Source organism: Clarias gariepinus, chromosome 9, assembly GCF_024256425.1.
Source record: "Clarias gariepinus isolate MV-2021 ecotype Netherlands chromosome 9, CGAR_prim_01v2, whole genome shotgun sequence".
Classification (NCBI taxonomy): Eukaryota; Metazoa; Chordata; class Actinopteri; order Siluriformes; family Clariidae; genus Clarias; species Clarias gariepinus.
In genome coordinates, this window is record NC_071108.1 from 35,354,902 (window position 1) to 35,372,786 (window position 17,885).

General features: G+C 36.4%; 1 protein-coding gene across 1 annotated transcript in view; it reads right to left on the minus strand.

Moving 5' to 3' along the window:
- The window catches only part of LOC128530626 (filaggrin-like), a 113,483-nt gene that overhangs the window by 69,307 nt on the left and 26,291 nt on the right, over window positions 1–17,885 (minus strand). The window contains exons 18-21 of the mRNA XM_053504674.1: window positions 15,376–15,408; window positions 13,426–13,458; window positions 11,417–11,473; window positions 4,095–4,127 (exon numbers count right to left, since the gene is read on the minus strand). The gene's annotated coding sequence lies outside the window, so the exon portion shown is untranslated. The remainder of the gene's footprint in view (window positions 1–4,094; window positions 4,128–11,416; window positions 11,474–13,425; window positions 13,459–15,375; window positions 15,409–17,885) is intronic.

Consider the following 17,885-nt stretch of genomic DNA (forward strand, 5'->3'; position numbering starts at 1 on the left):
AACCATCGACACGCGCTTATTTCCACTCCACTGTGTCCTGTTTAAAGTCCCTGGGGCGCGTCACATCTCCCCACTCCCATGCCGCTCTGTCCTGCTCCACCGCACCATGTACTTTCCGGACTCAACTCCGCGCCTTGCTTTTATAATGTGGAGCAAGCCCGAAATCCTAACGTTAAATACCGCCAGCCAGCCCGAATAGGCGGCTCCGTCCCTTTGCATACCTGCCGCCTAACTAAGGAGCCTACGGAGTGAGTGAGGAGCGATAGTAGATTTGGGCTCACGCCTATCACAGGCGCAATAAAAAGATCAGAGTTTTGGTTCATTTTCTGATGCGCTCAAGTTCACAGAAAACAATACAGAATAGCGCACCCTGTTTACTTTAATTATTTTACAAAAACATAAAGTTTTTTTTGTCATTGTGATGCCTAAAAATAGATGCAGGATTATTTTATGTAGTCAAAATAAAACTGCTTTTCTTAACGTGGGATATTGTTGTTTATCTCCTCCTTTAATTTCCTACGTAGTCTAATCAGCGCTCAACCGTACGCATAAAGTTTTTCCGCGCGCAGAGGAATTTTGTTGTACTAAATAATATTTATGCAGTATAATCAGGGGCTCTTGTCCTGGGTTGTTGTTCTTTTAGTGTTACTGTGTGTGCTTTACAATGGCAGACAACATTCAAATGCAAATTATTCACCCTCCCCAGGTGTGAATCAGCTTTTCTCATCTATACATTCAGAGAAACTGAAAAGCACTTTAAAATGCACTCCCCACTTTAAGACCTGGATTCTGAAGACCTGCAGTGATTCGGGCTTCTTTTTAAATTTGTGCAAATTTCATCTTCTGGATTCTAGATTCTAAAATTTGCATTATTACTGTTTTACTGGAATAGAAGAAATTGAGATTTTCGTTATGATAACATAAAATTGTATTGGTTGTAATCACTCTAAGCACAATCATTTTCTTTGGTATTCTTATAAAATATTTAAAGTTAATATTTCATAAAAAATAAAAATAAAAGACAAAAAAAGATTCCATTAGTATTTTCCATCTCTAAAATAGTATAAAAATCACGGGTTGTGTATAGAGTGATTAAAAACAATACAAGGCATGTTATGATGAGGAAACTTTCTATCTCTTCCATTCCAGCAATTAAAAAACGGTAACAATGTCAATTTTAGAAGCTGCAGAAGCTTAGTGGTCCGAACACAATCCCTCGCGAGCGCGCTTTTCTCTGAATACGCTGTGTTCACGGGGGTGGGGCTAAGAAACACGCATCTCAGTTTATTCATTTTACCCCTTTTATTTGGGGTAAAGTGATTGATATGCATAACTTTTTTCAGCAGAGCTTCTGTTTCACTGAATAGTCCACTATTAACACCTCTCAACACACCCAGACACACACATACACACACACACACACACCGCAAAACACAAAGAAAGCAGACCAAACGTCACCAGCACGTCCCTCTCCCAAACAGCGCATCAATGAGAATTTACTTACATTTAAACTGAGTCGTTTACATAAGTCACTGATCAATAGCTCATGATACATACATTTAAACAATTTATCCATACAGATGTACCTGTATTACATGGAAAGTTACAGGCTTTTTACTGAATGACTTACTCCGATAAAGAGCCGTATAAGAACAGTGGCAGCTGGCACACCTAAAAATAAATGCAGGATTATTTTTTATAGTCTAAATAAAAATGCTTTTATAAATGTGAACTATTGTTATTTACTTCAAACATTTGTTAATTTAGTTTAAATTAGGTTTGGGTTCGCGGGCGTTGAGCATCGTGATCCTGCTCTTTATTTTCCTACAGTACATCTAATCAGCGCTCAACCGCATGAAGTTTTCCAGAGCGCACCAGCAGAAGTAGAGCAATGATTATGAATGCTTCGGGAAAAACAACAAGGAAGCTCAATCTGACCATTTTAATAATTCATTGATAAATTAGTGATTTCTTTGGTTTCGGCTGTGCTGAAGGTGATCATGTCATCTCATCGTCTCCGCAGCAGTGGACGCGTCTATAATTCACTTTTCATCCGAATTACATAATCTAAAAATTTTTTTTCATTAGTTTATATAAAAGCAGTTTTATAAGTATATATTTTTCACATCTGTGAGGCTCATTAATCCTGGAGAGAATGAACTAAGGCCTGAGGCGTCGGTCTATAGTTATATAACGCCACTCAGCGGTAAAAGCCAGCAAACGCACATACCCAAATGCTGTCGCCGAGCACCGCGACGGTAAAAGTTCAATACCGCTTGTCTACCTACTGTAATATGTGTTATATTTGATGTGTTTATTATAATCTAGGAAGTGTTAAACGTTTACAACCCGTTTCTGTAGGTAAAGGTATTAATGAGTATGCAAGATATGGGATGTTTGGTATTGAATGTAAGCTTGTTTTATTCAAAGAACATTGATGTCTATGAAAACTTGATACTGTAGTATGAACAGGGCTTATGTTAATACACTATATAGGTACTAAAGCTTCAGCAGGATGTTTCCCACGTTATGTATGCACGAAAAAAGAGGAACTGTGTGGGACGTGGCTAAGACCCGCAACAACAATCTGATTGGGACAATCACCTGTTGGACGGACCGACTTTGCGGGGGCAAAACCTTAAGGTCTAAATGGGTTTGGCGCTCTTTTATCCTTGCACTTTTCGCCCCAAACCTCTTCAGGCTCTTTAGAGCTCTTTGAGATCTCTGAGCTCTGGCTTATTCTTTGCTCTCACGAAGCTTCAATGAAACTTTGTGCCAGAACTCAAACGTCCATATTTCACAGTTTAAACCTGTAAGTGGGGGACTCTTGGGTGAAACCTAATCATGTTGTTATTTATTTCACAAAAGAGCTCTTTAATAGCTTAAAAACATGGTAGTATAAAGTTAAAACATCTTGATTATTAGCCACTCAGATAGTATTTTTACTATATGTATGTTTTTAGCGGTTAAAGAGCTGTTTTAAACAAGAAACACATTACATAAAAAGCCATTCATTTATGTAATGTACACTGCTTGGCTGAAGCCTTGCCATTTTGATTAAAATAAAATACTAATTTAATGCAGCGAGGAGCCTCTTATTTATTAAACAACCATGACATATCTGTGGGCATCATATGTCAGTTCCTGAGACGCAAGAGCTCTTCAACAGCTGAAAAACATACTTGATATTTTTTTAGCTGTTAAACATCAGCTTGATATTTTATGAGTCCTCCTAATTCTGTGGATCTCCAATAAAAAGATATTAGTTTTACTGAAAGTATGCTCCAGAAGATTTCTCCTTCTGTGGTTTTGGAAATATGCCATGTATGTGATGAAGAAAATGATCATTCTGAGATTGATGACAATGTAAAGGACCCTGTTTATCACCTTCTTTAAGAATAGTTTTTGTTTTAAGGCATTTCAAGGGATTCTCTGCCATTTATTCTTTTCATGACAGGCCTGGAGCTTATCACATGCGCCTTGGGGCACTTGCCAGGATGCATCTTGGACAGGGTGCCAGTCCATCACAGGAAACACACACTCACTCACAAACTCACTCACACAATATGGGGAATTTGGAAATTTAAGCAATCCACCAAGCACATCAAGAAAACCACTAGAGGCCACAGTAATGATAACTTCAACATGCTGCCTGCTAGATCAGATAGCTTCTTATCTAAAATCGATGTCACGGTGTGCATGTTCACCTAAGAGACGGGGCAGACTTGGTGTGGAAAATGCAAACAAAAATGCTTTCAGGTCCCACCAGGTAAGCATCCGTCTTTGAGTATCCATGATTCATTTAAGTTAAATTGCTGGCACACTAGAGTTCCTGCAGTCTCACCTGCACTTTAACAGCTTACTAAATATTTCTCAGGTAAATATTGTATTTACATACTGTAGCTCATCCCTTAAGAAAAATAAACCAATTTAATTATTAATATGTTGAATTCTTGCTATTGCACAGCAGTGCTCATGAAAACAGAAAAACAATGGACGATATAACATTTGATATATCTCCAGGTTATTTATTTATTTATTTATTTATCTAACTAAATTTTAGACAAAGCATTTCAAAAGAAAAAAAAACTGACCTTTCCTGCTCTTCTTCAAATTCAGAAGAATTCCTGTAAAGACATATGGGCAGATATTAGAACAGAGTTAATTAGTCTCAGGGCAATATTTTACATAATAATAAGCATCAAATTAATTTTTGTAAAGTATGAGATGTATAATCGTATTAAACATGTAGTCAGGTTTTTCTTTTTTTGGATATTACATGTATTTTTATTTTTGTTTAATTTTATACTCGGGTTATTTTATGCCCATATTTACGTTTCCCCTTATTTTCAGGTACATCATATTTTATAAATACACTAATAAGGAAAACTGTTATTACTTAACTAATTTTTCACATATAATACATGCTTTGTCAAGTAAGAAATTTGTCATTTATTATTTGTCATATTTTATAAATGCACTAGTAAAGAAATATGGTATTCCTTTTTTTCACATATAATACATGCTTTATCATGCATGTTTTTTTACAAAAATAGCTTGTTCAGGAGATGTTCAATACAGATCTGAATGATGTTTGTATGAATTCTTAGATTCATCTTAGTTTGCTACCTAGCTAGTATTATATTTTAAACATTACCTCAGGCTATATTATAAAATTCATTAGGTAGCTGTCAATACCAATGTGTTTTAATGTGTCTCTGACTACATTTCCATCTAACAATGTCAAACAAGTTGATATTTGGAATTATTTGCATCACAGCAGTCTCTGAATTTTTATCATTAATTGACAACATCTAGCTATTTACGTAACTATTTTTTCTCCCCCCTCATGAGAAACTAAAAGGGAAGTTTTAAGTTGTTCACTGCATTTAGCTAGCTATGAAAAAAACTGTGAAATTATTAAATCTTATAGAAAATTGTGTTTTCTAATTCTCTCATCTCTCATTATGTTTTTGTTTTGTAGTTTTCAGCCTTTTTGTGCTGTCTTACATACAGCACTGGACAATTCTGTTTAATTCACTGGTAAAAGTTTATTCAATGTATGAAGATGTCGTTACAAAGTATTTTTGTTGTATGTACTACCATATTCTCTGAAACGCCTTTGGAGACGGCTTATGGTAGAGAAATGAACATTCAATTCACGAGAAACAGATCTGGTTGACATTCCTGCTGCCAGCATGCCAATTGCACGCTCCCTCAATGCTTGTGGCATCTGTGGCATTTTGCTGTGAGACAAAACTGCACATTCCAGGGTGGCCTTTTATTGTGGGCAGTATAATTTGTGGGCACTACTCATGATGTCAGATCAGCATCTTGATGTGGCACACCTGTGAGGTGGGATGGATTATCTCAGCAAAGCAGAAGTGCTCACTATCACACATTTAGACTGATTTGTGATCAATGTTTGGGAGAAATGGTAATATTGTCCATCTCATGAAAAATCGGAGCAGAAACAAAGGTGTTGCGTTTATATTTTTGTTGAGTGTACATCAAAATTGCTAAAAAATAAAAATGTCAAGGTTTTGAAATGTCCTCGTCAATGTATAGAAATCAAAACAAATTAAATGCTGTGGCGAGACCTTAAGAAAGCTGTGCATAAATAAATGTCCAAAAACCTCAATAAACCGAACCAATCTTGTAAAGAAGAATAGAGCAAAAGATGGGAGAGACTGACAAAGCCATACAGGAACAAATACTTCATGTTACTGCTGCTAATGTTGGATCTACAAACTATTTGGGGTACTTAGAATTGCCCACATGTTTTTTTTTTTGTTGTTGTTGTTTTTGCTGCTTTTTTAACAGTGAAAAAAAGTTATATGGTGACTTTGACATTGTATACGCCTAATAGAGACCCGCTATGATCAGATGATTTTTGACGTTTGACAGTTTGAAGTCAGAACACATGGACTTGGTGGGGAAAACACATTTACTGTCAGTGAACATTTTAAATGCATGGACCTAATGCTATGTTTAGCCTTTGCTTTATTGACGCTCTCTTCAGTTTGGGGTCTTTTGGCCCTTTCTTTTTGTCTGAAAAAGCATGCTGGCTACTAATACTAAATACTTTAGAAATCATTTTGCTACTTCTATCAATAGTCACATCATGATTGAGGCAGTTCCACTGGCAGACATATTCCCCTCTTTACTGTATATCCTTCTCTTACATTTATTCTGGAACAAGTTTATATTTTATTGTGACTGTGGCTAATCAATTTTCTATATTTTTTGTTATTGTTCATGCTTAATCTGGACTGTCTGTTCTGAAATGCTACCAGCTCTTATATCATTTTATTTACGGTTCAAAAGGTATTTTGATTGTACACTTTCAAAATGACCAAGACACCTCCTTTAGAGGGTTCTAACTTGGCTAGATGTTGTGAGGGTTTTTTAAATGTATATATATTTTTTTTTTACCAGGGAACAAATTTTGAGATCCTTTACCAAATTAGTTTTGTGTCCCCATTGGTTTTCTGTGGTCTTCCAGGACTTTTGATGTTGCTGACCTCACCAGTGCATTCCTTCTTTTTTTGTGAAGAGACCGATTTCATGATTTGGCAACCTAAAATTTCTGCTCTCACTCTATGATGGGATATTTTTTTATTTATTTCAGCATAATGATGGCATCCTCCCCTTTTACTGACTCCTCTTTGGACTACATATTAGGAGCTTCCAGTGTCCTGAGCCAGGCAGATCAACCCAGCACTACCAGGACCTAACTCCACACGGACATTCTGTCATTATGCTGACCCTTCCTCCACTGTACACCTGTACATAATTAGGTAATCAACATCTCAGCCTTAAAAGCACACCAAGAGGTTCAGTGAGCACCACCTTGCCCTTTGAAACCTTGCCTTCTGTCAGACTGATTATTTGTATATAACCCCGCCGTTTAATGGATGATTCTTGGGTAACATCATTGGAAGACATGGGATTGGTTTTCACTGCTATGCTGATGATACCCATTTATATATCTTATCGAAACCAGATGAAATATCTAAGTTGTCCAGATTAACTGAGTCTGTCCAAGATATAAAAGATTGGATGAGCCATAACTTTCTTTTACTAAATTCAGACAAGGCAGAAATATTACTTATTGGTCCAGACTGGACTATTGTAATGCATTACTAGGTGGTTGTCCTGCATACTCAATAAACAAGCTACAGTTAGTCCAAAATGCAGCCGCCAGAGCTCTTACCAGATCAAGAAAATTTGATCATATAACCCGAATACTATCATCCCTGCATTGGTTACCTGTTAAGTTTAGAATTAATTACAAACTAACATTAGTTACTTACAAGGCTCTAAATGGTTTAGCTCCCATGTATCTAGCCAGTCTTCTGACACCTTACAATCCACAGTGCCCCTTAAAATCATAAAACTAAAGAATATCGAAGACCAGAAAAGGGAGTAGAGCGTTTTCTTATTTAGCTCCTAAGCTGTAGAATAGCCTTCCTGACAGTGTTTAGGGCTCAGACACAGTCTCCCAGTTTAAAAGCAGATTTAAGACACATCTCTTTAGCCTGGCATACACATCATTCATTCCATAACCTCATACTCCAGTACATTTAAATGCACACTTTCATCAAGTGCTACTAATATAATGAACTATGCTAATTCTTTTCCACCCGTTCTTTTTTTTCCTATCCTTCATGAGGCACCTGAAGATTGTGCCAGCTCCAGTAGACAGAGGCCAACCCTGCTAGGATCCTGAGGAATCCAGAAAAGGACCACCTCCAGCTGGATTCTGCTTCATGATGGTTTGAAGCCACACATGCTGCTCCCGAGTCCCCAGTGATCCAGATCCTCTCTGCCCTCTGCACCTGTCTGACTCATCCTGGTGCCATGCTGGTGCCGAACTGAACTGGACTTTATGTTAACTTAGACATCTCCTGTTATTTTGAACTTCCTGCTGCCTAACACAGTATGTCTGCAAAACAATTCCCGCAATTATTGTTATCAATGAGGATGGGTTCCCTGTTGAGTCTGGTTTCTCTCAAGGTTTCTTCTTATTGCCATCTCAGAGTTTTCGCCCTTGGCATGCTCATCAGCGACAGTCGATTACAATGATTTATACACATTTTTCCTTTCTCCTACACATTTCCATAATCTTCTTTAAATTTTGTGAAGCTGCTTTAAGACAATGACCATTGTTAAAAGTGCTATATAAACAAAATTAAATTGAATTGAATTGATTCTGGCATGCATTTTGGGAAGAGATTGCTCTCGCTGCTGAATTATTGGTCAACAATTCAGGACTAGTAAATTATCCAGATCATGATGCTGGTTTAACATCCCAAAGCACAGCAGTAATAGGCATTCTGGTTGACTATCTACTGTACATCATTGCTCCACCTCCCACCACATTATAGGGAATTCCTCAATTTATCCTGGACCTCCCATCTTACATTCTATAAAAGAATCTCTACATTGCTCCTCTTGCATCAGTGTTTTGATAAAACTGCTAAGAGATACTTGCTTTTTTACAAACTTAACTTCAGGCTATCTCTGAGTATTTAGCTGCCGGTATCATTTAACTGTCATCACTGCCGTGACGGGCTTCCTTCTTGTGGCCAAGAAGAAATGGGCCACTGTGTTTTGGCATTGACAACAGAGGTCTCAATGTCAAGATCCGCTATCCCTTGCCCCTGATGTCTACAGGTTTTGACCTCTTGCAGTGGGCCCACTAACTGGACCTCTGCAGTGCTTACCACCTGGTCAGAATTAGAGAGGAGGACAAGTGGAAAACTGCCTTCAACACAGGAGCTATCAGGAGATTTTGGAGCACTTTATGCTTCCATCTGCTGAAAAGCTTTATGGAGATGAAGATTTCATTTTTCAGCACGACCTGGCACCTGCTCACAGTGCCAAAACCACTGGTAAATGATTTACTGACCATGGTATTACTTTGCTCAATTGGCCTCCCAACTCTCCTGACCTGAACCCCATAGAGAATCTGTGGGATATTGTGAAGAGAAAGTTGAGAGACGCAAGACGCAACACTCTGGATGAGCTTAAGGCCGCTATCGAAGCATCCTGGGCCTCCATAACACCTCAGCAGTGCCACAGGCTGATTGCCTCCATGCCGCATTGAAGCAGTCATTTCTGCAAAAGGATTCCCGACCAAGTATTTAGTGCATAACTGAACATAATTATTTGAAGGTTGACTTTTTTTGTATTAAAAACACTTTTCTTTTATTGGTCGGATGAAATATGCTAATTTTGGGTTTTCATGAGCTGTATGCCAAAATCATCAATATTAAAACAATTAAAAGGCTTGAACTACTTCAGTTGTGTGTAATGAATTTAAAATATATGAAAGTCTAATGTTTATCAGTACATTACAGAAAATAACAATATGCAAATTTTACAGAAAATATCACAATATGCAAATTTTTTGAGAAGGACCTGTATATGGTTCTTTAATGGATTTGCATTGTACTAAAATGCATTATTTTTCAACTGCCATATACAGAATCCCAAATCACTATGGCCGTTAAAAAATACAACAAAAAAACAACACATTTTTCTTTTTGTTTATGAGGTGTTAGTGCAGTATATAGGCCCGTGGCACAGCCTAAGCTTTTATCCTTAATGCTTTTCCCCCCTTACGTTACTTTTACTTTTATACTTTAAGTAGTTTTGAAATCAGTACTTTTACACTTTTACTTGAGTAAAAAGCTTGAGTTGATACTGCAACTTCTAAAGAAGTCTTTTTAAACCCTAGTATCTATACTTCTACCCAATAAAGTAATGAATGTGAATACTTTTGACACCACTGGTTGTATGTTTGTGTAATTTTTGTGTGTTTAAATTGTTGGGGTATTTTTAGATGTCAAAATACCACAACGGTGTGTGCCTGTGATGCGTGTGCGTCCAGATCTAATATCGCTCCGAAGCTCGCTCCGAAGCTCACTAACTAGGCGGCCTCCCCTTCTCCAGGCTGTAGAAATAGGCACGGCTAGTGAGCTATCTCCGTTAATGATCACACACAGCGGGGAGTCTAGATCGGGGTCTGTTGGGATACAGGGCTTACGATGTGCGCGATAAAAATGCGGAGGAACGGCATGCACACGGGGCAATGGAACGGGCCCAGAAACTTCAAAGAGGCAAGTGTAGGGCGCCTTTGATTTTCGCAACAAGGACAGGCGCGAGCTCACTGCCAGAGCTTCAGCTCTCGCACAGAGCCGGATTATCGTGACCCTGCCGCCGAGGAGAAAAAGGCCGCAAGGAGGTACACGTCATGGCCCCTGTTCCCAGCTGGGAAAAGCCACCCAGCCCCCAGAGGACTTCCGCCTAAGAGAGAGCGCCCACAGAGAGAGCTGGCAGGGGCGGGTCCGACTATCCCCTAAGAGCAGAGCCCGCACAAGCAAACTGCGCAGGAGCTGCTGTCCATGCGGGCCCACGCTGCCACTTTGTCCGACGCCACCACTCACCAGCCTGTGCCTGCATGCCAGCAGGGCACTGCCCACCAGACCTTTACGTGCACATCATTCCTTCCCTTTTCCTCTTTTCTCCTCCTTTAACCCTTTTCTCCTTCCTATTCCTAAATAAATTACCCTTTTTCCCATAAGACCTCATCTCATGTCTATGCTTTATGGTGCAATAAATGGTCGAACCCGTTACATAGGTCACTTTGTTTTTGAGATGAGAGACAGCTTAACTTTTTGAGTAGATGAAAAATTGGTCAACCCTAGACAAATATAATTAATTAAGCCCTCAACCAATACTTTCTTGAGCTTTCTTGGTGTTGCTAAGCCTGTGAGTGCATTCCTTTTTATAGAATATTTTTTTGATTTGGCCTCCTAAGGTTTCTACTTTCACTCTTTGAGGTCTGTTTTTATTTTAAATATGATGAACGCTCTGACTTGGACTGCACGTTAGGAGTTTCTAGAAACAGCTACCAAATGCAATCCACCATTGGAATCGACTCCAGACCATCTATTTCCTTAATTTTTAATGACCAATCTAAGAAACTAGACATAACAGTCCATCAAACTGGATAACGGAGGGTCTTTGTAATATTTATAAAATTTGGTATAAAAACAAATATTGAGTAAATGCTGTTTTTTGAATGTGGACTTGACATGAATTTTAATGGAATTTATTGTCTGTACTGCCCTTAACATTGTGAAGAAAACATTGTGAAAACAAAACTCCTGAACAAACTTTGACACCCAAATAATATTTTCTTTAGGTTTGGCGCATCTGTGCTGGTAATGTAACTTTCCTTAAGGAACTGAAATACCCAGATTGATTACAATTAATAATTTGAGTATTGGTTTAAATTTTGCCGTTTTGATTAAAACATAATAGACAACATGATATCTGATTTCTAAATAGGCTAAGTTTGTTTTGGTATAGCTTTAATAAAGCTTTAATAAGGAAAAAAACTGACCCTTGTTCATGCTCAGATGAGCTCCATCCTTTCTCTGTATCAGGCTTAGGTTGATCACTGTAAAGAAATATAAGCAGATATTCCAGCACAATTCAGGTCAGATCAGATCTCGAGGAGAACACAAGGTACTATGAACTGTTGTAATATTTGTTAATGTTTGATTATTTGTTGGTTTGTTTGATTTTCAGATATGTGGATTTATACACATAGTTAAATTTGTCCAATAGTTTTATTATATTTTATATTTTTAGATTAGAGCTTCCAATGAACATTTGTTGTAAATATAATAGTTATGAAATTCAAACTTTATTTAAAATACCTTATTACGCTTTGATATTAAAGACCACAAATCATAAAGGTATAAACATTTGAACAGTGACTAGGATGAAAAGAAAAAATCAAAAAGAAAAGAAAAATCACTGTCTTTAAATTTTTTGACCTCTGAAACCCAACTGTACACATCAGAGATAATTTCACTGTAATCCATGCACGCTCATGCCATTACACTGCCTTCACCATGTTCAATGATGTTGTGGTTCAATGTAAGCTTCCCTGAGGAAATTAATTACGTGGTTTGTCCAAAAGATTTTGACAGACGATACCGTATCTGTAATCTACAAAGGCTCATGAGAAAATCTATTCGAAAATCAATCGAAAATCAAACTGATTACTAATTTATTAAATTTCTGCAGTAGTGTGTCAGTCCTCATGGTAATAAAAATAATACCTGATTTCTGACCACATTTGCAGCTAGTTTTTAAATTAAGAAGTCTCAAAAAAAAAACACTGTCCAGTTTTTATCCTTATGCGCTGTAAATGGATAATGTGCATTATTCTCATCAGAATGAGAGAAAGTCCTGTAAAAAAGGCATAAGCAGACATTAGAGCAGAGTTTACTAATTACTATAATTTATATTATTACTGAACAAATTAACTACTTGTTTTTTGCAGTTTAGATGAGCTCTGTTGTCTGTACTGTCCTTAACATTGTAAAGCACAAAACATCCTTCTGTCCCACCCTGACTTTTTCCACTTAGTCTTAGTGTAGTTGAACCTCAAGGAAGCCAGTGCCAGTCCATTACAGGGCACAAAGGGAATTTTCACACAATTGCTCACACACCATTGGCAATTTGGAAATTTGGGCCATTACCCTAATTTGCATGTGTTTGTGGGAGAAGACATGGAAGGAAACCAGCACATCTGGAGGAAACCCAAACATGCACATCGAGTACATCACCTTGAGATGCAAGGCCGCAGTGCTAACAACTCCACCATGCTGGCTGCTAGATCAGATCCTTTCTTATTGATGTACAACTATCACGATCTGTATGTTCACCTGAGAGAGGGGGCAGACTTGGTTTGCAAAATACTAATTAAAATGCTTCCAGGGCGCGCCAGGTATGCTCCAGGTTGTCACAAACCCCAAATTAGCTTTTGAGTTATACATCTCACCTTCCAGGAAAAACGTCTTTTATGAGATGAAAAAATGCAAGACACTGGTTTCATAAATATTAAAGATTTTGCAGGATTAAAAAAAAAAAAAACAGTGGCATACATGATAGGGTGTATTTGTCTTTACCCAAAAACAAAGTGAACATGAAACAAATATATAGTAAGTTTTTTTTATAAATTGTTTCTCAAAAATGCGCTATGGAACTGAATATCTTCATTTAACTGACTTTTTGTAGGAGCGTTCAGCATTACCTCTATGTGAAAAAAATATATTTTTCACAGTTTGTATGATCCTTTTAAGTTAGATTGCTCCTGTCAAAGTAGAGTATTACACTGGTAAATTCATTGGTTTCTTATTGTAGCTTATCCCAAATGAAAAATAAACCATGTGATTATTGATTGCTTGAATGCTTGCTATGGGATAGAAGTGCGCATGGAAACAAATAAACAAACAAAAAAAATAAAACATGATGACAACATAAAGTCTGATCCAGGATGATGGTTTTTCATTTATTTATATTTTTTTAACAAAACAATTTCAGAAGAAAAAAACTGACCTTTCTATCTCTTCATCAGAGTTAGGTGAATTCCTGTAAAGAAGAATAGGCAGACAATAGAGAACAATTTTTACATAATAATATGCACAGAGTTTATTCTTTTAATGCATGGGATATACGATCATATTACATGTGTAGTTAAGTATTTTTAAGTATTCATTTATTCTATATTTTTGTAGTCTCCCATTATTATCAGGTACATTGTATTTTGTGAATGCAGTAGTAAGGAAAGCTCTCATATAACTAACAAATTATACTGTATGTGAAAAACTAGTTTTTTACATACAGTAAAATACATTTAGTTCTAAAAGAGCAAAGTCAGGTGCTTTGTCAAGTAGTAATTTTTTTTTTAATACATAAAGCATGTTTATACAAAACTATATTGTTCAGTTTAATACGGCGCTCCATGGCTTTTATGTGAACTCTTAGATGGCCAAACTGCTTTACAGCTAAAGTAAAAATGACTCAGTTCTCCACCTAGCTAGTTACTCTTTCAGCTGCCACCATCAACTCTTTCAGCTGCTATTATCGCTTCAGCGGACCATCCGATCTGTACACAACTTTTTCCATTTAATTTTATCCCAGCTTACTGAAGAAATTAACTATGTTAAATGACCTGAACTAACGACAGTATACTAAAATATTTGTTGTGTAAGGATGTATCTTTATTTATTCATTCATTTTCATCTACTCTGCTTATTCTGTGTGCTGGGTCGCAGGGACCTGGACCTTCTCCAAGCAGTTTTAGGGCACGAGGGGTACTCCCTGGACAGGGTGCCAAACCATTGCAGAGCACACACAGCAGACAATTAGGGAAGACTAGTTAACCTAATCTGCATGACTCTCTGGACTGTGGGCGGAAACCAAAATACCTGGAAAGAACCCACCAAGCACGGAGAGAACATTTAAACTCCTCACACAGACACCCGAGGTGGGAATCGAACCCTCAACCCTGGAGTTGCAAGGCCACAGTGCTAAACACTATGCCACCACTAAGAAAATATTTTGGAATTTCTTATCCATGTAATTCTTGAATTTGGAATAATGTATTGTTTGGAACCTTACATACTGTATACAGTAATTGCTCAAAATTTAGTGTTACATGTTACTTGGCTAAAACAGCCAAACGAGGTAAAACCATTTGGCTTATTAGCAAACTAGCTAGTACTTGGTGTTTTCAAACATTGCCACAGCTTGTTTTTTTAACCAAAATTATTAATTAGAATTAATATTTTGAGTGAAATACTTACTTTTTTTTGCACTGCAGCTTATTGTGGTTGTATATTTCAAATGAAAATGTAATTCAAGCATTTAAAATTTAATGCAAAAACATTTAAGTTACTAAATTGTTGTTCAAAAATATTTTCAAGTGTTAAAAATACCATTTAAATAATTTTTTAACCTCACAAAATCAGGTCGAGAAAATTCAGGTAATAAAATTCAGATTTAAAAAAAAACAGTGGCATACATAATGGGGTGTATTTGTCTTTACCCCAAAACAAAGTAAACATGAAAGAAAGAAATAGTAAGTGTCTATGGAACAAAATATCTTCATTCAACTGACTTTTTGTAGAAGGTTTCAGCATTACATCCATTAAAAAATATATATATTTTTAACAGTTTGCATGATCCATTTAAGTTAGATTTGTACCTGTCGAACTAAAGTTTCTGCAGTTGCACCTGCACATTAACAGCTCACTAAACATTTCAATGGTAAATTCATTGATATCTTATTGTAGCTTATCCAAATGAAAAATTACCCATGTGAATTATTGATTGCTAAAATGCTTGCTATGGGATAGAAGTGCTCTTGGAAACAAATAAACAAACAAACAAACAGAAACATGATGACAACATAACAACTGATTTTTGTCTAGGATGATGGTTTTTTATTTATTTATATTTTTTAACACAAATTTAACAAAGCAATTTTAGAAGAAAAAAACTGACCTTTCTATCTCTTCATCAGAGTTAGGTGAATTCCTGTAAAGAAGAATAGGCAGACAATAGAGAAAAATTTTTACATAATAATATGCACAGAGTTTATTCTTTTAATGCATGGGATATACGATCATATTACATGTGTAGTTAAGTATTTTTAAGTATTCAATTATTCTATATTTTTGTAGTCTCCCATTATTATCAGGTACATTGTATTTTGTGAATGCAGTAGTAAGGAAAGCTCTCATATAACTAACAAATTATACTGTATGTGAAAAACTAGTATAATACATTTAGTCCTAATAGAGCAAAGTCAGGCGCTTTGTCAAGTAGTAATTTTTTTTTTTAATACATAAAGCATGTTTATACAAAAATATATTGTTCAGTTTAATACGGCGCTCCATGGCTTTTATGTGAACTCTTAGATGGCCAAACTGCTTTACAGCTAAAGGAAAAATGACTCAGTTCACCACCTAGCTAGTTACTCTTTCAGCTGCTACCATCAACTCTTTCAGCTGCTATCATCGCTTCAGCGGACCATCCGATCTGTACACAACTTTTCCCAATTAAAAGTTTATGAGAAATTTATTTGATTATTGATTGTTAAATTCCTGATTTAGTGTGACATTCCTCATGGTAATAAAAATAACATTTTATTTCTCTGCAGGATTGCAGATAGTTTTTGAATATCTCAAATTGAGGAGTCTCAGAAAAGCACTGACCATTTTTTGGATGGATGATGTGCATTATTTTTTATGAGAGTGGGATGGCCTTTTGTAAAAAGGTATTAGAGTAGACATTAGAGCAGGTTCAACATTTACTATAACATATTACTGAAGAAATTAACTACGTTAAATAAACTAAACTAACGACAGTATACTAAAATATTTAGGTAATAAAATTCAGATGAAAAAAATCAATTCGCTCTTGAATGAAAAAGCGCTGGTTTTGCATTATATAATGCTTATAGCAATTATGGTGGAGGGTGAAGCCTAGCGCATAACACCGTTTATTGTGAAACTGGCAACCTGGCAGTGGTGGCTGGTCAATAAGGGGCGCAGGGGCTCTGCTCCCTTAAAGTTAGGCAGAGAAGAATGCTACTTCAACATGTAATTATTTAACAGGATAATTATTTATTTTAATAACAAAATAAAGTCATCTAGTCACAATATTTTGCTGTATTTCTTAATATAATTTATTAGAGTTAAAAAAATCTAAACTGTATTACGTTCATTTGTGTTTATGTACACGGGGCGCCGGACAAACGAGTGTCTATGTAGGCACGTAAATGTTCGAAAAGCATGTAATTTGAGGCTGAGCTCTAATTAGATTTTTTCAAATAATCCTTGGGGTGCAGCTCTGTGCGCCCCGAACCCTCCCACTTTTTTTCTTAGCGAATCAATGTTTTTAAATATTTGGGCTCATGTGATTGGACCGTTCTCAACGAGTCTTATTAACGCTCAGCAGATTGTTAGTTAATGTATTGAATAGTGATTGACGTGGCAGCCAGCAATTTATGAGAGAAAATTATGTAATTTCTTTGCTAAAATACTTCTTTGCAAGGCGATCGGATGAAGAAAGAAAAAAAGTTAAATAGCTTGGACCAGATCGACCTGATCTTCTAATTAAGCAGCAATCAAGTGATCGCGGCCGAGCTTACATTCGGTGCTTTTCAGCACTTCTTATGGCAAGCGGAACTGCTGACTAGATGCCATGTGAGTCACGCATTTATTTTATACTAGTAGTAATGATGCTTAATCACCTGATAAATGGCTATTTGCAGGCGATTAGTAAAAGTTCAATTAAAATTTTGTTTGCGCGTCCCCCCCCCCACACACAATTTCTTTTTGCACCAGCCGCCACTGCAACCCAGCCTGTTATTAGTGCTGCATTCCTATCGGCAATTAGTTCCTGAAAAGTAGACTGCACCGAGGAAGGAAGGGCACACTTTAAAGTACAAAGCGGCACGGACCGCAGCAATTGCTAATCCATTGCTCTTCTTGTGATGTAAAGACATTTAATACATGAATTTTCTTGACCTGAATTTATGAGGTTAAAAAATAATAAGGATGGTATTTATAACACTTGAAAATAATTTTGAACAGAAATTTAGTAACCTAAATATTTTTGCATTGAATTTTAAATGCTTGAATTACATTTTCATTTAAACTATACAACCACAATAAGCTGCATTGCTAAAATTTTCAAGTATTGTAAATGCTGTAAGGATTTCTTTCAATTCAGATAAAAAACTCAAAATTTTTATTGAAAAAAGTTTTTGTTTACTTCATGCAATTGAACATGCTATTTTGCTGCAGGGAATTTTGGCACTGTTATACTTTCATAGCCAGGTAGATAATTACATCTTACATTAACAGAAATGCTTAGGCTAAAATTTGTACAGTTGAAATATTATTGCAACACAGCTTAAAATTTTTTTATTTCATTTTTTTTTTTTATCATTTAAGTATTGACTGAATTGTTGCTGTGGTAGTTAAGATTATGGACTACATAACATC